Source organism: Melanotaenia boesemani, chromosome 23 (assembly GCF_017639745.1).
Source record: "Melanotaenia boesemani isolate fMelBoe1 chromosome 23, fMelBoe1.pri, whole genome shotgun sequence".
Taxonomy (NCBI): Eukaryota; Metazoa; Chordata; class Actinopteri; order Atheriniformes; family Melanotaeniidae; genus Melanotaenia; species Melanotaenia boesemani.
In genome coordinates this window covers 16,090,817-16,113,130 of record NC_055704.1, presented here as the reverse complement: position 1 = coordinate 16,113,130, position 22,314 = coordinate 16,090,817, and the positions used below count along the sequence as shown (strand labels likewise).

Genomic DNA, 22,314 nt, shown 5'->3' with positions numbered 1-22,314 from the left:
TGCCAGCTTTTCTGCGCACACATGTACATGCACCATGGCAACCGAAGAGGAGCAGCAGCACCTACACTCTTGATTCAGTGCTTCAACTGAACATGTCTGTATGAAAAAGACTGGGCATGTCATTTGGTTGCATGGAGACTGTTGCAAATTTAGTTTGTGTCTGTAAAGATTTTATGCATCTTCTTTGAGGAAGAACATGATCCTTTCCTTGTTCAGTGTCATGAACCCATAACCTCTACTTATTGTGTAACTCTGAGAAAATGCTTTTCAAATCCACATTTTCCATATTTGGTTGATCACATGTTTATTCCCTTTTTTTTAACTGGACCATTTCCTGCATTTAATGTTTTGGTTTTATGTGCAGAATCAAATTACCGTACATTAGATATTTTTAAGCAAAAAGAAGTCCCATGTCAGTTCATTTATTTCCAGTGTTTGCTCTATGTTTGGACTTTTCTAAATGACAAGCATTTTATAAATACCTTTGTCTACAGGTAAAACCTGTATACCTGCAGCCATTTTTTGTAATTTCCTCCTATAAAACTTCACTCTAAATTGTCTTATGTCTTATTTCCCCACTTCTTTAGTTGCTGTCTGTGCCCATTGTTGTCTGACTTTTTCTGTCATTGTCATTCTTCATGCCTTTACCTCCTGTTTCATCTGTCATTTTTACTCAAATGCATCACCTTTACTATCCCTAGATCCTGGATTTTTCAAATTGCTATCAACTCCCCTTAGCTCTTCTTCCCCTGCATGCCTGTTTTGTCTCCCAAAGTCATCCTAATTAGTGTTTAAAGCTCTTGCTTCCCCACGGCGAGGTCGTCTGTGCCCGTAAGCCACCGCTGCCTCGTCTTCGCCCTGCCAACTCTAATGAAATAGCTCTATCTGCTGCCATCAGTGGTTACGTGTTTGCTTGTGTGTGTGAAAGACAGAGAGAAAAGAGAAACCACTCACACATCATTAACAGTATTACCTCAATTACACAGTGTGACAATGAGAACAAGCTGAGAGAGATGGGGAGTTAGTGAAAGGTGGGAGTAAGGAGAAATTGACAGAGGAAAAAGAGAAAGGTCTCCCTCAGAATAAATTAAATCAGCAGTCAAATTGTAACCTGTCAGAAAAAGCGACACAACAACTTTTTCTGTTAACTTCACTGTGTTCAGTTCAGTTCTCATTTTTCAGAAAATATATATTTCACTATATATTTAGATGTAATTGAATGGCTCTGATGCCTCACTTTGACAGAGATAGGAGTAAAAAAAAAAAAAAAAAAAGAAAAAAAAAAAGGGTATTTCTGTAATGGACCCTGCATGCAATCATACCAATTTAATAATTTGTTTCTTGTTATCCTCTTTGCATGACAGTGTCCCCTGCCTCTGAAACAATAGTAACTAGATTTGACTCCTGTCATGATTTCCTGGCTCCAGTTCCTCCATCTTTTCATAAGAGGTGCTGGAAAAAAGAAATCCCCATCTTTTATTTATCAGTGAATTTCCTCTGGGAACAGGAATACAAACAGAGATAGCAAAAGGGGACATGATGGACACGGAGGGGACGCAGGCGGTGGGAGAAATGGTTTCAGATCAATATTGTGAAACTACAGGGATTTGAAATGGGGCCCAGAGACAGTTTAGGAGAAGCACATCCGCTGCCGATTGTGTGTCTCACCTAAGGGGCGAGGCCCGGCACGGCAGCTCGACCACAACACTCAACAAATCAATAATCTTGCATTTTGTGGTGTGTACGTGTGTAGATGTGTGGGTGTGTGCATGTGTAGATGCTTTCGGCCCACAAACCCAAAGTCCATTGATACTGAGGACTGGGTGAAGTGTTTGGTTTAAAAATTGTGCAAACAAGGAGGCTGTTTGGGAACTGGCAGTAAGTAAACGCAGCAGAAGATGTCCTGGAGGGCATGTAAGTTTCACATGCTTTACTGGATAATTAGTTTTATTTCTGGAAAACAGGTTGGTAATACCACAATTAAGTAAAAATAATAATAATAATATTATATATATATATGTATAAACTAAAATAACCTAAATGTTTAAGTCCTAAAATTAAATCTATAACTGACCATTTTTTTGTGAATTGGATTATTAGATTAAATTAGAATTACATTACAATTAAAATTGGATAACTGGATGCTAATGAACTGCACTGGATGTGGTTGAGCTGGGTTAAATTGGGTTATATTGCTAGTGAACTGAACTGAACACACAAGAAAAAGTGACAAAAAACACTTTTTCCTGTTTTCATATCCTACCAAACCAAAATAGAAAAAGTGGATAATCAACCATTATCTATTTTCTGACTGTGTTCACAGCAAAAATGGTAAAAATGGAAAAAGAGCTCAGTTATTTTAGTTTCACACCTGAAAACAAGTCATGTGACCCAGACATTATCTCTGCTTCCTGTTCTCTGTGTTGACTATCCATCCAAATTTGTCTTGAACCAATTTGATCACCATAACAAATGTCGCACTGAGTTTTTCTTCAGACAAAAAAAGAACAGTTCTTCGTTCAGACCATTACAACAGCCTTGTCTCAATTGGTCAGAATTTAAATTACGATCAGCATGTAGCTTTGATACTGTTGGAGAAAACTGTGGTTTTCCTTCCACGCATGTTCGTTGATTTGGTCAGTGAGAACAAACAACTTCTCTCAAAGTCAAGATATTTATTCTTACAATTAGAAATGTTACAGAATTCTGGGTTCTGAAAATATCTCACCCTCTCTGGTTGCAGAGGATAGAGTTCTGCTGCCGTTAGCCAAAATCAGAAACCCGCTGCTTTCCCTGGACCCAGTAATTAAACCTTGTCTAAACTAAACAGTGATTGGACGCTATAACTAACTAATCAACTGTTGCGAGGCAGAGTTTTTCTACATCTTCTGCTGTCATCTGTCTGCTTCAGCTCCCTCTGACTCTATCTGCAAAAACAGAAGTACGTCCAAAAGCATCCACATGTCGCAGGCCAGACATTTTCCTAATACCAGTTTGAATCTTTCAATCTCAGCTTCTCTTTTTCTTCACTTAGAAACCGAAAGCAACACATGTTAACAAGTACATTGTGTAATCTTGGATTAAGTGTGTGTGTGTTATTCTTTCCAACTTGCAAATCTGCAATTAAATATTTTCATTAATGCCACGCACAAGTTACACATTCAAAGACAAATTTAAAATAATATCTAACAATACACACACTAAAAGATTATATAATATAAAAATGTAATCGTGGACTCAATTCATGTTATAAAGTAGCGAGTGACCATAGGTGACAAATTGTTGGTCAATCAAACTTTTAATCCAACTGCTCAGTTTCTATGGTTACAAAATATTCTATTGCACATAAAATGTTTTTCATTAATGTCTAAACAAAACAACTAAAGGAAACTTTGTATGTATTTATCATGGGGATCGAATGGGTTCAACACAGAACTGTTTTAACTTCCAGATCCTGTAATGTGTCTCAGATGAAGGAAACTAAATCAGAAGGTGGTGAATATGTTTTCTTCCCCCATTTTTAAGAGCAAAAATTGAAAAACATCACAATTTGTTATCTGAATCTTTTTTATTATTATTTTAGATTTGGAAATGAGAATAGGAAAAACAACTGTTTTCTCCACTTTTATAATGTTTGCTTCATAAAAAAAAAAGTATGTGGATGAACTAACTGGACTAGGCTGGTACTAGTGAAGTAGACTGAACTGGATGCTTAACTGGATTAAAATGTATAAAACTGAAAACATGACTGCCCAGATGACTTCTGTTAAAAATCAGCAATGAATAAATAACACTGAAGCATTTATAACTCCATATTTAACCCTAATATTAAAAATTCAAACATAGAGAAGAATACAATAGTTGTAATTGAATATACCTTCGAATTTCTATGCTTTGCATTCCAAAAGGGGCGGGAGGTATTACAAAGGACTCAGCTATCATCAGAAGCCATGGAGGTAGATATATAGTGTTAATCTTTTGGCCATATTGTGAGAGATGGTAACATGACTTAATTAAATCTCAAAGTTAGATTCACACAGTTTTGTTTCCTGCAAAAGTATTCATATTGTGGAACATATCCAAGTCTGTTTAATATTTAATGTAACTTTTTTGAAGGTGTAGCATGCAGAGTGATAAACCTGCTGTGCAGTAACTGTGGCTCACAGCAGACAAGTTCTGCGATGCATAAGGCTGAGGTGCACTCAGCCAGTGAGAACATCACAGCATGACTAGATAGTTGTTTGGTTTTTAAGCCTTCAAGATGGTGCAGCTGACTTGTCATTAAAGATGAATGTATTTTTTAAATTGATTTAAGTGCTCAACACTCTTGATGGTCCATGTGTCATAGTGTTTGACTGAAATGGACTTTACTCACATTAAAAAGCATAAACTACATATTTTAAAAAAATGTCTAGTATACCAAATTGTCCACTATACATTAAATTATTTCAAAAATAGATCTGAATATAAATACAGTAGCTGAAATAAAATTTCAATATGATTAAAAATAAAAATCAAATTGTGGTTTTTGTCTATGTCCACTCATCTACACTTCACACTAGACTGAGGCTATCCTGGATCCTCTTATGCATATCTGTTCTTTCAAAAATATGGCAATTAGCATACTGTACTGCAGGCAACAGCTGGAGCTCCATCCTTGAGTGCATTATCTGTAAGCAAAGGGACTAACATGTGTACTTTGATGTTGTTTTGCAAGTCAGAATCATTATTATTGCAATGCTAAAAAGGAATACAAAGTAGGCACAACAGCTGAGGGCGCAACAAGAAAAATCATTTGCATGTGCAGTTGTTTCAATAAAGGTCATTCTGTCTTTGTCAAATGCAGACAATTCATTGGTTTCGGAACATGGCACAGCTCTTTTTGTTAAGTGGGTAATTGCACTGATATCAATCTTCAAGGCAATCATTAGAACAGGCTGTCAGATTATGTGTGTGCTGGCATTGTCTTCACTTGTGATAGAAATCCATCTAATGCATATCAGCTTTTTTTTTTAATACCACACAGAGTTCAATAAAATTCTCATTTGAGATATCAAATATCTGCCTATGAAAAAAAAAAGAACAGTAAACGAAACAGGGAAGATGACCACAACACTCAGATCTGGCTCCATAGAAACATAGAAAATTTCTCACTAGACTTTTAATCCTCACCTTAAGTCTGCACGCAAGCTGAGGTCTATAATGTATATTGTTAAGGAATGCATAATGCAAAGACTGTAGCATCCCTGAAAGCGTTTTCAGACTACAGTGGGGTGAATGCATATTTAAGGAGCATTAAAATTCCGGGTTTAGTCAGGCAGCATTTAGGCCCCAACAGCAATTTTATTTATATATTTTTTTGGTAGAATTACTAATGTTACACAGACATAAAAGTAATTTAAAGACAGTTTTGTTTGTTCTGTGTTTTTTAGTGGACACCTTTTATTATTTCTTCCATTGTGCATGTAAAAGGAGTGAAGATACATATTTTTGTCCAATTAGATTCTGTCCACATCCATGCTCTTAATTTATTATAATTACTGGCTCCTAAAATACCAAAAGGACAATTATCAAATGCTGAACTTAAAGCTTCAAAACTGGAGTTTACAAAATAGGTAACTTCATGGTTGCTTTGTCCACTTCGTATGCACAGTTTATGGATGTGACGGAGGACAGAATGAGTAGGATGAACCCTTGGGATATACCGCCTGCTCAGATTCAACTTAATTCAGCTAAAATGCTTGGGTGGTTCATACCTGATACTTTAAAACAGCAGAGTCTATCTACAGGTGGGAAGACCTTCAAAGAAAACTGAGAAAAGCTGCAGGAAAGTTGTGGCGATGTCCATGAGTTCAAGACTTCTGGCTATCGTGTCCTGCAAAGAAATCTAGAAGACCGAAAAATTATCATTTTATATTTTTGTTTTTCCAATAAAATTAAAACATTGTAAGAGGGTTTTTTTTTTCACATTCTGAATAGTAATAATTTAGATTTTACTCTCTAATTTCACTGTGAATGTTTAATTGAGAAGTCTCATTTAAACCCACATTCGCTGTGCTTCTGTAACTAAGTAATGTTTTGCTAGAAGTTAAATAAAAACTTAAATATTACTTTACCTGAGGGAATGTAAAAAAATGCTAACAGAATACCATGTATACCTATGCTCCAATTACGGTTTTTCCCCTTTTTACAATTTTCTTTTTACACTGCTGAGGATGGCCAAATTATAGATTATACTTTTGATATCAATAAAACAGTGCATTTAATAGTGAGACAATTATAAAATGACATTTTAATCTTTGAAAAACCTTATATCTTATCACTGAGGGAGCAATTTTATATGGATTTACCATTCATTGACAGACCTAAATTGCTGTAAGGTAGCCATAAAGTGCTTCATTCAACTGTCCATTGGCTGTAACAGGGAGAAAGAGGCAATCGACTTGCCTGCTGAACACTGCCTTTGGCCCATTTAGCTGAATACTGCAGAATGGTCTCAGGAAACTGAGGCATCTATTGAAAAAGAAAGAAGTTTCTGTGATGATTCGGTATCCTTTACTAAATTTTCTTTCAGGATTAAAGTGTCTGATAGTTTCAAAGAAAGGGAGGAAATACCTTTAGTAATGTGCGGCAGTATTTTTCAACCCTTTAAACAGACTTTGATTGTGAGCTTTAGCAAAAAAGTGACGCATTTTATATGAAAGGGCTACCAGGAAAAATGGAGGTCAGTCATTTTAGCGGTGGGGGAGACTGATGGTTTCACCAGGGGGGAATAGTAAGTATCAATACTCTCATCATCTTCGCAGGGCCCCCTACAGAGAGACTGACTTTAAAAATCTGTCACTTTGCTTTACAGAGAGGTGGGATCATATAGTTTTTACTGAACTCTATATCTCCATTTATTGTCTTTACAACTAATGCATTTACATGGAGCACTTGAATAATGGTGGAGGCAAGACAGAACGGGACTGTGTCGGAAATGTTTTTGTTACAAAGTGAAAAAGTTAAGAATTATCAAGCATTTTGAAAGTCAAAAGGTTCAAAGTGAAAAAAAAAACAAGTAAGAAAATATTCTTCAATATAAATAGTTCGGATTCTCAGGTGTACAAAATAGGTGCTTTCCATAGTGGATACACCTTGGCTGGACACCTTTTGGCAGCACAGTGGCTTACATGCTTCTCATTGTTTCTGCTAAATTAAATATTGTGTTCCAATTTAAATTCAGATCATCCTGGAAATTAAATGTATGGAAACTATCTGCCAATTGTTGATATCTCAAGAATGGCAGCTTTAAGGGGAAAGTAAGGGGTTCACTGCCTAAGTACTATTCACCTACACTTACAGTATGGCAAATGTGTACAGAAACTAACATAGCTGGAAGCATTGTGTTCTGAAGCTCCAGAGCTCATTACAGTAACCTAGCATTCAAACAACTGTCAAATAAAGATACTAGGATAAGCCAAAGGCGACTGGTACTGGTTTCATGAGTTGGCAAATAATGTGGTCTCTAACCTGCTTGGTGGTTCTCTGGCAGCTGCAGTCGCACAGTGCTTGGCAGTCCGATTCTGGACCTCTTTGGCGGTGAATCAACTTGGTCAACTTGGTTGTAGTTTAGTTTTTATTTGTAAAGGTGGGATTCACAAAATAAAAAGGGTGCTGGTTTCTCACAGGGTGCACTAATCTTAAACAAAAACGGCTTTTCAATACTGGTGGCATTCCATCCATCTTTTCCTCAGAAGCTGGCTCCTGATCCTCACCAGCTGAAGCTCATTTACTCAGATTGGAGGAAGTGCTCCACCCACTAGCCAACTCACCTATGAGGTGTTCAAGGCCCCAGGACACCACAGCACTGCCTCTTACAGCAACCCCACACATCATCCCCTTATGAAGCCAGTCCAAACCTCTAGAAAATAATAACTACAGAAAAATACCTAACACATTGGCAACTTTCCAAACAACCAATTATAATCACATAACCCCTAACCCTATGTGAAGAATTTGTCCTTATATATGAATTCTTGGCTAACCTTCTACACAGTACAGTTCTCAACCCTGCCATCATATACCCCGAGAATTAAATTATTAAATGAGACATTATATATAATTTTTTTTAATGACCTATTTCATCTTCTAAACCAGCCTCCGCATGGTAAGCAGCACATGCTTTGTACCTTTTCTAACATTAATCTTCAAAAAATTGAGGCATTTAAATCTCCCTTTGTCTCATTTAGTAATGCTCTGAAAAGAGGCATTTACCACTAGCCCTCAAGGAGTACCACTAGAATAGTGTCTTTGTTGGTAATGCATCTTGCTCAAGGGTATTTTAAAAGTTGCAGGATATCCTCTTAAATCCATTGAAGATAAAGCAAAAACAGGAGCAGATTTTCAGCTTGTAACAGCTGATATTGTGTCATGTAATTGCTGATGATGGGTCCTGATAAACCAAAGCCAAAGGCTAGGCCTCAGGGAAAGTGCTCCAGATTGTCAGATGAACAGACACACTGTCACTCATTGTGCACCATCTAATAAGACACACACACACCCCTACATGAATCATTTACCCTATGTCTCCATATACACGTCTGTGTAATTACATTCTACAGGTAATCTGCTTCTGTAAAAGCAGGAAATAACCTGTGACTGTTCTGGTAATCACTTACTCTGCAATGACAGAGAAGAGGTCAGTAAAAAGATAAGGGTCTAGATTAAGAAAATCACCCACATGTAGATGGCTTCTTGACTCCTCTTGAGGCAATATGTGAAAGCAGCGGGATCTTGACCCATTCACCACACACTGATGTTTCAATTATGAGCCCATACGCCCTGTGGTAAAGCATAAGATATATTCATATAATCCAAATGATAAGTTCTGTAGTACTGATAACCCAAAATCAACTTATGGTAGTGTTTTCAGAGAGAAGCATTAGCATGTATTAATTTAAATGAAAGATGAAGTAGAGGTAGTTTGTCGAATCTGCTGTTATTCAATGAGGTATTACACTATTTGAACTTGTGTGTATCCTGTTTCCAAACTTTCAAATTGATGTGCTTTTCACTTAATTTGATTGCACATTGACATTTATTCTATGCATTCCTGGAGTCTGCATTTTCTTACTGCATTTCTGGACTGAGAACATGCAATCAGCCCACAAATTATTCCAGCCCAGGCCATCATGTGACAGCTGCATTGGATTTTACAGCACCACCTTACATACCAGCAGCTTTATATCAACACACTGACTATTATTATCGCAGACCATGGTTGATTCAGCAGACAGAAATCCCAAGAGGACATTATTGAAGGAAGCAAGGAAAAGAAAGAGAGTGGCAGAGCAAAAGTGTCTGGAGAGACCACAGAGAAGAGACAGGATGCAAACTGGATGCTGATGCTGTTCATTAGGGGGCGCCAATGTGTAAAAATCTGCCAAAGTTCAGCAAGCTTGCTTTTAACCTACACAACAGCATCCCTTTGTTATTTAATAGATGCAGTGCTTTGATTCAGGGTCTACTATTTAAAAATAAAAAATCAACTAACTAAAAGATGGGATATTATGATCAATGGAATAAATGAACCATGCCGATATATTTTATGGTCTTTTTACTCCAATACTGGCAGTTTTCACAGCGTCCACTGGCTCGAATGGCCAAAATATGTTCAAGGCATCTCGGATAGAATCTCAGACAATTTATTCCAGTTTGTAAATCTGGTAAGATAGATGGCAAATTTAATAAATCATCATTTTAAAATGTTAGACTAAAACATAGGTGTATTTTAAATAATTTATTATATTTTCATGAGGCTTAGATATACTTTTTGGTTATTGATTTTTAGTAAGTTTGTCAAATGCAACCAACAATGATGCATCCCAAGGAACATTTCCCCTATCTTTGTTCACATTTTTTCAAATAATTCTCAGCGTAAATATTTGTGCCTGATTAGTAAACAGCAGTCTTTTCTATTGTATGAGTGTATGAGCTTTGATACACTGGCAAATATTTGCGATTTTAGTAACAAATCTTCCATCCCATTATAAGAGTTTGATTTTGTCCCTCTGTGTCTTTCCATCTTTGAACTATCACATTAAGGACTGAATATTTTTCATGCCAAGATAAGTGAGCCCAAATCTTCTTGAAATGGCATGTAATAATGCAATAAGTTTTTAATTTACCATCAAGTCATGTCAGAATAAAGACTCACTTTCTGTTGAGCCTTTTCTGTGTTTCCCTTTATTTGTCTGCTTCCTGAGGGAACCCCAGACAATAATCAGCAAAAAATGACATAATGAAAGCAAGGGGTACCAGGATACAGACCAAGTTCAATGCTGCTTAATCACTTTGGACATAATCTCGATCGAATTACATTTCCTTTGTGTCACTTTGTGTTCCTTTGAAATTCAAACTGCCTTGACAAACTGCAGCAAGCTGGGCAAAATACTTTAGCAGTCAATTGTAGATAAATGCAGTGAGTAGAAATACCTCAGCAGGAGTATAAAATGTTAACAAAGCAAAGAGAATAAAAATGTGTAAGCCTTAAGAGTGTCTCATCCTTACAGTTATGGAAGAAAGAAAGCTGTTGGATAAGTATGCAGAGTATAGAGTTAGCACAATTTATAGCAAGAAAAAGAATCCAAGGACATGAGTGATGCTGGGTGGTGTTTTCTACAAGTGCCTGACAGAAAAGGAAATAAATGCAGCTTCTATAGAGACTGAAATCCACTTGAAAAGTTTAACTGTTTTCCATAGCCTGCCTTACCTGCCAGATGGCCTCGGTTTGTGGTATGGGACTGAAGTGACACAGTCCATAAGGCAGCCGTCTCTCAAATCCATGTAAGAATCCCCGTGTGAGAAGTTGTTTTTTGTCTTCTGCAAATTTCCATTGTCAGAGTGTTACTCTGCTGTCTCACGAGTTGAATAATAGAGAAGATACACAACGAGGACAGGATGTAGTGCAGTTGGAGTAATTGATTCTATTAACGTGATGAATAAAATGGAGTTTCATCATGGAGCGTAAGCAATGAAACAAGGTCATTATTACAATATGTTGAAGAGACTGTTCCTTAGCCCCAATCCATTTCCCTCTTGTGTTCCAGCTGAGCCAGGACTCTTTGGGCCGCCTTCCTGGATTGATGTTCGTGCATAATTATGCCATACATTTAACACAAAAGAGCTAGCTTGTGAACAGCAGTTCTGAAGCTATCTAAAGGACATGTACAATGACACCTAAAGGGTTGTAAATATACTTTATTATATTTATTAGTGTTGGGCCCGTTAACGTGTTAATCGTGCGTTAACACAACGCTTAATTAACGGCATTAATTTTTTTAATCGCGGCCGCTGGCTTTGATCACAGAAACATGGCGTCCATGTCTCCCTTCCCTGCTGCAGCGGTGCATCTGATGTAATCAGGAGAGAGGTTATTAACAGACGTTTCTCTTTGTCAAAACCCATACAGATTGACAGAACATCGTGATTTTTGGACAGGAAACTGCTCCCAGAAGACAGTGAGAATCTTTTAATTTATTATTATTTTTTTTAATAAATGCGGTTTTAATTTAGGCAAGACAGCAAAGGTAAGACATGTTTTCTGACTTTTACAAACGTAAAGCATAAATCGGGCCTTCTTCTGCCTCTAGTTTGGTGCATCTTGGTCATAGCGAGATGAAACTTCCAGCTGTGGAATCTGTGAGATGTGAGCTTTTAGTAGAGGAGTCATTAGTCCATGTTCATGGGGAGACATCATCTGTGTTTACATATTTTTCAGACTTTGTGTACCTGGTTTTTAACTATTGTTGTCTTAAGTGTGTTTGTTGGTGATACAAATGGTTTTGCTGAGCTGGTAGCTGAGATTCTGGACTTTCTATGGATACCACACACGTTCATAGTTGCATTTACACATCTGACGTTACACCCGGAAACGAGATGTTAACCCCTTAACTCCCGGTAGCGGAGGCTGCAGGTGAAGCCAATACAGTCAAGCCAAGAATACAGATTTAAAGAATTTATAGGCCAGAAATCTGGATATGAAGCAGTAAAGGTGCATGGATGGAAGTTTTTGTGCATATTGTGAATATTTCTCTCTCCTCACCATCTAGAAGCTGTGAGATTCTAATCTTGCTTTCTATCTGTTCCCCTGATGCTGATATTCATCACTTATTGTTCCTTCTGTGTTTAAAAGGAAGCAGTTTCACAGCTTTAAATTCATCCTGCTGACCTTTTACCTTTTAGTAAATCCTGAACATTTCATCCTTCTTTCTCATAAATATTTGATTTTATAAATATAAATGAAGAAATATTTTAACTGTTGCTGTTTAAAGAGAGAACTGCTGCTAAATCTGTTTATGTGTTTAGTGCAGGGGTCTGCAGCCTTTCCAGTCCAAAGAGCCATTTTTCCCTCAGCCAGCTAAATAAAACTCCTAGAGCTGCAAATGTTACGAAACCCTTTTCAAAAAGGCAACCTAATATATATATATATTTAATGAAGAGCCACTATAGGATATTTGTTATTTTTGAAGAACCACATTTTTATTTCCGTTTTTAGGTTTTAAAATAGATAAAAACATAAAACCTTTATAAAAGGAGGATAAACAGACTTTCTTCTAAGGGATGTAGATATTTGTGGAAAATGATGTAAATAAAAAAAAAAAAAAGTCCAGGTTTCCAACCTAATGGCAAGAAAGATAGATTTTTAAAAAAAAATATTTAAGCCATGTATTTAGAGACATTGTGGAAGGTCCAGAGAGCCACTGATGTAGTGTTTGTAAACCAAAATTTACTGCATTTTCTTTATATAGATGTAGGTCATCTTTTAAAGGAAAGAGATATTTTGCGCGTAACAATGTGATTAATCGCGATTAATCGCAGCATGTCATGCGATTAATTTTAATCGTTGCCCAGCACTAATATTTATCCATAAATATGAACAAGAACTTTTTTCATGCATCTTTTTTAGGAAAGAAATATCTCGCATTAAAGGCCTGAGTAGCAAAAGTATCTAAACCTTTTCTGTCAGTATAGACCATGTTACTGTCACCACCATGTTCAACAGATGGGAGGTTCCTCCAAGCTTCTTGGTCCTTTTATCTAAGAAACTAAACGGTCTGATGCTGGTCATTATATTTACATGACATAACCAATACAGCAAGGCATTTCCCCCCCCTCAAGACTTGTCCCCCACCACTGCCTCCACTAAATGTCAGAGCGGCAATTTTCATTTACTTTTTTCCCCACAATTTAAGTTTGCCACTTAAACAGCCAAGAACTGTGCTAGTTCTTCCAGACTTCCTTGAAATTGTTAAGAAAATGGTATGATTTTCATCGTTTCTGCTCTGGCATGTACAGAAATGCCACCGCAGCACCGGCGGAGGATCTACTTTGGGATTTTCTTGAACTTGTTTATCATGGACTTGTCTGTCTATGAGGAGGTCCAAAATCCAGTTACAGGTAGGAGTCAGGACCCCAAAACCAACCGGCTTTAACAGTTAATACAAAGTCATACTTTTGTATGTAAAATTAAGGATTATGTTCTTTCTTGTTGACCTGTTGCTGTTGTAACAATTGTCCAAACATATGTGAAAACTCTGTTTTTTACACTGTCAAGCACCTCTGTACTGAATAACTATCTCTCAGATTTACAGACATCAAGTTGAAAATAAAATTGGCAAGCTGTACTTCACACAAGGTAATAAATCCAATTAACATTGGCTGTATGTAATTTAAATTGTTGAGTAAAATATTACTGTAACCTTTGTTAAAAAAATTGGAGAAATCTCCTGTGGTTTCTTTACGTTCTCCATCAGCTACTGTCAGCTTCCATGGAAAGCCGTGGAAAGGCGAACACCAGATATTATACACCTCATGAAGCAGGAAAATAATTGTTATTGACTTCCTGGTTAGTCCTTGCTCCTTCTCATTTTTTCCTTTTTTTCTTTTTTGCTCCAATGTTTTCCTTCTTTCTCTCCTCCATTTATTTATTTAACTTTTTTTGTTTTACCACAGTTTAGTATTCTGTGCCAACTCTGACATTACGGTATATTTTTCATCCTCTCTTCTGTTTTTTCATATCCTGCACCTACTCCCATCTATCTCTACACTTGTCAGATCCTCCCCTCCTCTCTCTTTCCATCCATCCCCGCCTTCCTCCCATGTGAACAGGCTGCTCTGACCTGTATCTGTCTGGCATGGATGAGTCCCAGGTTTGGTTTAAATGCCCCAATTATCCTCCTGAATTATGATGTCCTGCTTGGGGCTATGTTGCTCCATCTCTCTGACTCCCTTATGAAAGTTGGCACTGCACAACAGAACCATTTACAGAGGCCAGATTGAGAGCGCGTTCACACAAAGTTTTCTCTAAATGCATCAAGCCATGAAAAACTGGCTGTACAGAAATCAGTTAACATATTCTGAGAAACCCATTTCTCTGCTTGTGTTTGTCAATATCAAAGGTGATATCAACCCTTTTTTCTTTGGTAAAAATTTGAATATTTTAACAAGTAAATATTGATTAGGCCTCATGGTGAGAAAACAGAATATATTGTTAGGGGAATTAAAAACAGAATGTTAAAGGAGACAGTATTTATAACAATATACTGTGCTAAACAAACTACCATGAGCAGATTTATTTAACTCATCCTCCAAGACTCCATTAAAGACTATGCAATGCCTAGTAGTTAATAATGAATGTGATTATGGTATAATGACTTTATAATGACAATAATATAAAATTAAAATGGTTGTAATTTATTGGGATGGGATTAGATAAGCATATGCTTCCATTCACTTCTTTTATTTTTGCCAGTATTTGTTTTTATTAGTGCTGGGCACATTAATCGCACGTTAATGCAACGCTTAATTAACACTGTTAATTTTTATAATCGTGCGTTAATGTTTTGGTTTTTTTTTGCTGGCCACTAGCTTTGATGACAGAAAGATGGCGTCCCTGTCTCTTCCCTGCGGCAGCAGTGCGTCTGATGTATGTAGGAGAGAGCGGGTTTATTAAAAAGAAGAGACATTTTCGGGCTGGAACTTAAGAAAGAAGAAGAAGAACCGTCTTTCCCTTTTTTCTGTCTAAACCCATGCAGATGGCAGAACATCGTGAATTTTGGACGGGAAACTGCTTCCAAAAGACAACAAGAAACTTTTTATTTATTTATTTATTCATTTAAATAAATAGGCTGCAGGTGAAGCCAATACAGTCAAGCCAAGAATACAGATTTAAAGAATTTATAGGCCAGAAATCTGGATATGAAGCAGTAAAGGTGCATGGATGGAAGTTTTTGTGCATATTGTGAATATTTCTCTCTCCTCACCATCTAGAAGCCGTGAGATTCTAATCTAATCTTTCTGTCTGTTCACTTGATGCGGATATTCATCACATATTGTTCCTTCTGTGTTTAAAAGGAAGCAGCTTCACAGCTTTGAATTCATCCTGCTGACCTTTTACCTTTTAGTTAGTAAATCCTGAACATTGCATCCTTCTTTCTCATAAATATTCTCATAAATATTTGATTTTATAAATATATATGAAGAAATATTTTAACTGTTGCTGTTTAAAGAGAAAATTGCTGCTAAACCTGTTTGTGTTTAGTGCAGGGGTCTGCAGCCTTTCCAGTCCAAAGAGACATTTTTCCCTCAGCCAGCTAAAAAAAACTCCTTTAGAGACGCAAATGTTACAAGACTTTTCAAAAAGGCAACGTAATATATATATATTTTAATGAAGGTCCAGAGACGCAGGTTGGTGACCCCTGATGTAGTGTTTGTAAACCAAAATTTACTGCATTTTCTTTATAAAGCCATAGGCCTTCTTTTAAAGGAAAGAGACATTTTGCGCTTAACAGTGCGATTAATCGCAATATGTCATGCGATTAATCGCGGTTAAAAAAATTTTAATCGTTGCCCAGCACTAATATTTACATATGTATCCTTAAAAAACGTTCTCAATCAAAAAGTGAATGAATTTTCAATCCAAGAGGAGAGGGCAGGAAAAGAAAAGTTAGGTTTGTCTTTTTTTTCTTCTTCTTCTTCCATCAATCTGTAGTATTCACAGCTATGTGTGTGTGTGTGTGTGTGTGTGTGTGTGTGTGTGTGTGTGTGTGTGTGTGTGTGGAGGGGACTACTACTAACAGCTGCACCTGTTACCCCGAAAGAAATTGGTATTTTGGTGATTAAAAAATAGCATATATGGTATATAGTGTACATTTTTCTGCATGTACGTCTTGGAAGACGAGCAAAGTCAAACACTTTTATTGAAAACACATTTCTGATAGCTGTCAGAATGTGTTACTTTACTGTACTTGCGTAATAATGAACTCAGACTTCAATAAAAGTGTTTTCAAGTCTTTGCTCGTTTTCTAAGACGTACATGCAGATGGCTCCCTGTAGTCGCAGATTCTGATAGGTCACAGATTTTGGTGGAACACCTATCTTTGTAATTGTGTTTCGGTAAACTAGTAAAACTGTTTCACTAAATGTAAATTTGTATCTTGAAAAAGTAAAAGTGTTTCACTCGATCTAATAATGTTTTGCACTTCCCGGCCACCATAAGGAACCTCCCACATTTGTGACATCCTGGCTTACGGGTTTTGACAACAATAAAAAAAGAATGCATAAAGCAAAAAAAGAAATTATGATTCAAAATGACATCAAAACTAGGATAATAAATGGGATGTGCTTGGTCAGTATCAGTAACTGAATATTAAGTGCAGAAAAATTTTATGTAAGAGATTAAAAATTTGCCATATCTTACCTGCAGGAGCTCAGCCACTAGTGTTTTTGTAACAATGCGAATTTATTCCTGCCATCAACATTGAGCAAAATATCTTTAACTTTATTTCCCTTGTTGTGAAGATCCAGAGAATTCCAAGAAAGCTGTTGTGTCGGGGGCCATAAGAGCACACACATTTGAGAATCCGGTTCCTCCAGGGACATTTTTAGTGTTATATGAGCTTGACGAATGCCCAGTTTAGGGAGCTGTTAAGAATCAGTAGCTGGATTTCCGGGATGGACACAAGCTACAGATGTTCCACTACAGCTACAGAGCACGTAAGTTAAAATATCATGTTTTATATGTCAAATGTAAGGTTTGTAGACAAAAATCCATTAAGTTTACATGACTCACATTACACCCTACCTTTGATTTGATTTAATGCTCAATGCGCTCAACAGCAAAGTGCAGATGTGTGAAAATGTAAAAACTAACCCAACAAAACAAGGGAAATTTGGAAACTGGCAGAGAAGAAGAGACTAAGCCACAAAAGGATGCTAGAACTCCTATATCCTTTAAAACACTGGTCCAAAATGCTCCAACCAACAAAAGTCATCTGCTCCTCAAACACCTCAAAGCCAAACATAATCTCAGTACACACATCCAGCAGAGCCATCGCAGCCACCATGTAGCAGCCTTTTGCACCAGTCAGTGCTGTTACTAAAATAACACTCCTGCTTTTGTGAGAAAGATGGGGCATCAGAATAAAAGCTAGTGCTGATGAGGAGACACTCAATATCAAGGGTGATTTGACTAAATTTCCTTGCTGCTCTCATGCAGCTCACAGTTAAAAAGCATGCAAACACATTAAACTTGCATTCGGATGATCCCAATACAGTCCAGCCCTCCCATTTTTAGAGCAACAATGTAATCCAGCCTCTATGGGTATATTCTCCTTTTTTTTTTACCATCACTGTAACCCTACATTACAACTGAACCCACTAAACCCTGGTGACATATGTTCCACACTCTGAAAGGTAGTCTAATCATCCAGCTCTTTTTCTTCACCCTATAATTGATCATATCGCATGTGGCCTTGATTAAACACCCACTCGCACTTCAGAATTAATCATGCATTGCATGAACTTGGCATTAATCACGGTATAACCCCCGCTTCATCTCCATTCCTTAGTCCGACTGTAATGGGATATTCATCTCTTCAACAATTAATAACATCAGCGTGGGGGCTTCTGCACACAAGCCCAATTCTCTCAGTTCCCACAGTGTTATTTTAAGCTGGTCACGGGTGATGATTGAGGGGTCGCAACGTGAGCTTAAATGGGATTTATTAGGAAAGATGCCAGAGGTGAATAAAGGAGAGGTGAAGTTGAAGCTGTAGAAACTGAGGGGTGGGAAGAGGAGAAAGAGTAAGAGAGCGAGAGGACCTAAGGTGATAGAGTCATTGGCATGTTTTAACACAGGTCCCCTTTGGAGAGGCATCAATCTTCTTTATCTCTTTTAGATTTTTTATATCACTCTGTTTTTCTCTCTGTAATAACCCCCTGCCATCTTCCAGGTGATTCATCTGAGACACACTCTGCAGCAGAGCTCCTCTGGGGTTCATAGAAAACCTGCCACTACAATCCATAACCGTGCATAAAGACACACATACGCACTAACACACACACACACACACATATATAGAGGGATAATAGAGCAAGAAAACAGATTATTACGCTCCTTTCAAGGATTCACTTGACCATAACATCTTTAGAGCAGCTTCTCAAACACCGGTGCTGTTGCTCAGAGCATAAAGAAATGATTGAGTTCCAGTTGGCCGCTGCGCAGTCCTCATTGTTTTAGAAGTTTGCTTTTGACAACTTAACACAAAGCTCAGCAACTTTAGATTAACACAGAAAAACTCAATCTGTGGCCTGAAATGAAAGGAGCAGGCTTAATTCCATTTATCTGCATAATAAGAATAAAGAACCTTTATTAGTCCTCAGTGGGGAAATTGCTTTGTTGCAGCAGTACAGGTGCAGTAAGCAGAAGTATGCAGGTGATTTAAAAAAGAACACATATACACAATAAGTAATATGTACAGTATATGGTCTAACAGGATGAGTACAGTATAAAAATATGGACATAACCATGTATATAAATATGTAAAGACAGTTTACATGTGTTCATTGTAAAGTCTGACAGCAGCAGGGAGGAAAGACCTGCGGTATCGCTCCTTCACACAGCAAGGATGGATCAGTCCGTCACTGAAGCTGCTCTCCACAGCAGACAGTGTGTCCTGCAGGGGGTGGGGCTCATGGTCCAGCATGGATGTCAGTTTTGCCAAGACCCTTTTGTCACCTACCTCCTGCTCTGAGTCCAGAGAACAGCCCAGGACAGAGGTGGAATTACCAATGATTTTGTCCAGCTTCGTCCTCTCCGTCTCTGTGATGATGCTGCTCCAACTGACCACAGCGTACAGGATGGCTGATGCCACAACAGAGTCATAGAAGATCCTCAGGAATGCCCCCTTCACTCCAAAATACCGCAGTCTCTTCAGAAGATAAAGCCTGCTCTGACCCTTCCTTTACAATGCGTCTGTGTTGTGAGTCCAGTCCAGTTTATTGTTTAGTTGAACACCCAGGTACTTATATGAGTCCACTCTCTCAATGTCCAATCCCTGGATATTCACCAGTGACAGGACAGCAAACCAGCATCTGTGAAAACCCACTGAAGTGTCTGATTCTCAGCATTGCTTATGTTATGACTATATTTGGTTGCAACTGTATCAGACTGCTATTTGCTAAGAGTCAGTGAATTCTAGGCGCCATATACAGCATTTTCCAAAGGTCAGCTTAGAAATGTTGTTTGTAAACCATATATAAGGAGGGCTGATACAGACAGCCTGGGGGATTTTGTCACATCACTTGCTTCAGGTAATTCACAGTACCACCACCATCTCCTTTTCCTGCATTGATTAGGAGGTGGTTTGCTGACACCAGTCCACAAAGTTCTGCATCAGTCCTCTGTACTCCATGACGTTGTCCTTAGTGAGCAGTCCGACAATCGCAGAGTTTTCTGAGAACTTCTGCACAACGCAGCTGTCTGTGTTGTGTCTGAAATAGAGGGTGAAGAGAAATGGGGGCAAAGATCGTTCCCTGGGGGACACCTAAGCTGCAGGTCAGCAGGTCAGACACAGTCCCGGGCTCTCACAAACTGGGGCCAGTTTGTGAGACAGTTCAGAATCCACTCTGTCAGATGAAGGTCCACCCCGGTCCTCTCCATTTTGGCTTTCAAGAGCACTGGCTGGAAAGTGTTGAAGGCACTGGAGAAATCAAAGAACATGATTCTCACAGTGCTGCTGGGCTTCTGCAGATGAGCCATAGCACAATGTAGCAGGAAGATAACTGTGTCTTCCACTCAGATGCAGGCCGGTAGGCGAACTGCAGTAGATCCATGGAGGGTCCCACCATGGAGCGGAATTGTCCCAGGATCAGTCTCTCCAGTGTCTTCATCAGATGGGACCAAGCAGCCACCTCCACTAGTAAAATGTGAAGCCTATGCGGAAGTGCAAAAAGTTGCAATTCACCCCTCATCCACTAGGGGCTGGCTCCAAAACAGAGCAAATCCCCATAGACTCCCATGTTAAAAAGACCAACTTCACAGCAGAAATAAACATGTTCAAAGTCTGGTACAAAAATTCATTTTAAGATTAATAGGTCAAGTTTACCTTCATGACAACAGTGAGGGGGTGAATTTTGTTCTATCTCATCTGTTTGGATGTTATTTAATCATTAAATTCGGCATAATTAGGGGTGTGTCTTTTTGATTGACAAGTATCCAATCACCACGGCAAGAAGGGAGAGTGCAGCACAACTGCAGTTTTTAGCCCGCTAACAGCACACCTTAGCTTTAGCCCGCCAACCTCCATTAGCTGGTTAGCTACCGTTAGCTCTGGGTTAGCTCAGTTAGCTCTTAGCTACAGCCAGCTCAGAGTTTGATAGACGTCAATCATCCACCCCCACCTTCACAGTCCCCCTCTCAGCTCCATCTCTTTGCCCATTTTTGGATTTTCCGGGAATGACTACATACGTGACACTGCCAAGATGGCGACAGTGGGAACCGCCCAATGAGCTTCACTTCAGTTCTTCAGAAACCTATGGGTGACGTGAGCCACCGACCTGTAGCTGCTGAGTTCTCTGGCGTGTGAGGTCTTTGGCACTGGTACCACACAGGGGGTTTCCAGAGCTGTGGTACTATTTTCAGCTTGAGGCTCAGGTGAAGACATGCTTTATCGCCACACACTTCATCTGTGCAGGACTTTAGGAGCCTGGAGCTGATGCCGTCTGGTCCAGTAGTTCTTTTCGCCTTGATCCTCCTCATCCCCTTTCTCACCGGGCTGCTGTAAAAGAGAGCGGTGGGCAGGGGGGCTCTGTGCTGTGGGGGTGGTTGAGTCCAAGGGGATGTGGAGTGCTTTTAAGGCAGAATGAGCATGAGGTGTGAAGGGCTGTGGGGAGTAGTCTAGGTGTCAAGGCGTTTGAATGCAGCTGCATGGGGGGAGGAATGGGTGCTTGATCAAACCTATTGAAATGCAGATTCAGATCATTGACCCAATTCAAGTCTCCCTTAGCCTGTGAGTGGGGTATTTTGAAGCCTGAGATAGTTTTCAGGCTTCTCCACACTGCAGTGTGCAGTTCATCCAAACACCATCCAACATCCAGTTTGGAATATCAGTTACATTTTGATCATAATCATATAAACCTGTTTTTATGCAGGTTTTCAGAATCCACCTTCAAAATGTAGTCACCTGCTGCTTTAACCTCAAAATGAACTGTTCCATATATATCAGTTTGCATTGTGCCAGCATAAAGTTTTGATCTGTTGGTGTATTTTTGGTGTGACTTAGAAAACAGGGTTGGGGGAATTATTCACTCATGAAAACAACTAAACTCAACAGTTTGAGATGTGGGTAATAAAAAAAATATATATCCCCTTTTTTTAAAGGAACATGGCCACGAAGGAGCTGCCAAGCAAACACATTAGCTTGCAAAACTTAATGCAAAACTTAAAAAAAGGATCACATAAATTTGTATTGTTTAAATGACCAGTGTTTCAGTACATGTAATAATCTAAACACGACAATCTATCTGTTTATAAATGTATGATCTGAAATCATAATAATAAAAAAAATCAAGCATTCCTCATCACAAAAAAGTGAATACAAGTAAGACTTTTTTTCAATAAATCAAAATGGCAATCTCTCTTACTCTAGTACCCACCTCTCACCGGCCCCCAGCTGTGACTTCTTCTGCAGATATGGTCACAGTGCAACACAACAGCTCATGACAAAACCAAGAAGTTTCCTGGCAGATACAGACAATGATATTGAGCATCAAAAGATGCCAGGGTCTTTGAAGTTCCTTGGCAGTGGTCAACCAGTCCAGATGTGCAGAATGATGTCCCCAGTGGCCAAATTGCAAAACCACACAGACAGCTGTTTTGCCTTCTGCTGTAGTGTACAAGATTCAGTAACACATATTATGTCTTCCCCCTGCAAAGAATGACAGAATCCATACTGTAATGATGTATTTAATGTGTTAAGGCTTCCTGTAACA

The 22,314-nt window shown here is 38.4% G+C and overlaps 1 long non-coding RNA gene across 1 annotated transcript in view; it reads right to left on the bottom strand.

The window, feature by feature from the left end:
* Positions 1 to 7,703, bottom strand: part of LOC121634919 — a 28,832-nt gene extending 21,129 nt beyond the window's left edge. Inside the window, exon 1 of the long non-coding RNA XR_006009324.1 lies at positions 7,513 to 7,703. This is a non-coding gene — a long non-coding RNA (uncharacterized LOC121634919). The remainder of the gene's footprint in view (positions 1 to 7,512) is intronic.
* Positions 7,704 to 22,314: the final 14,611 nt, after the last annotated feature.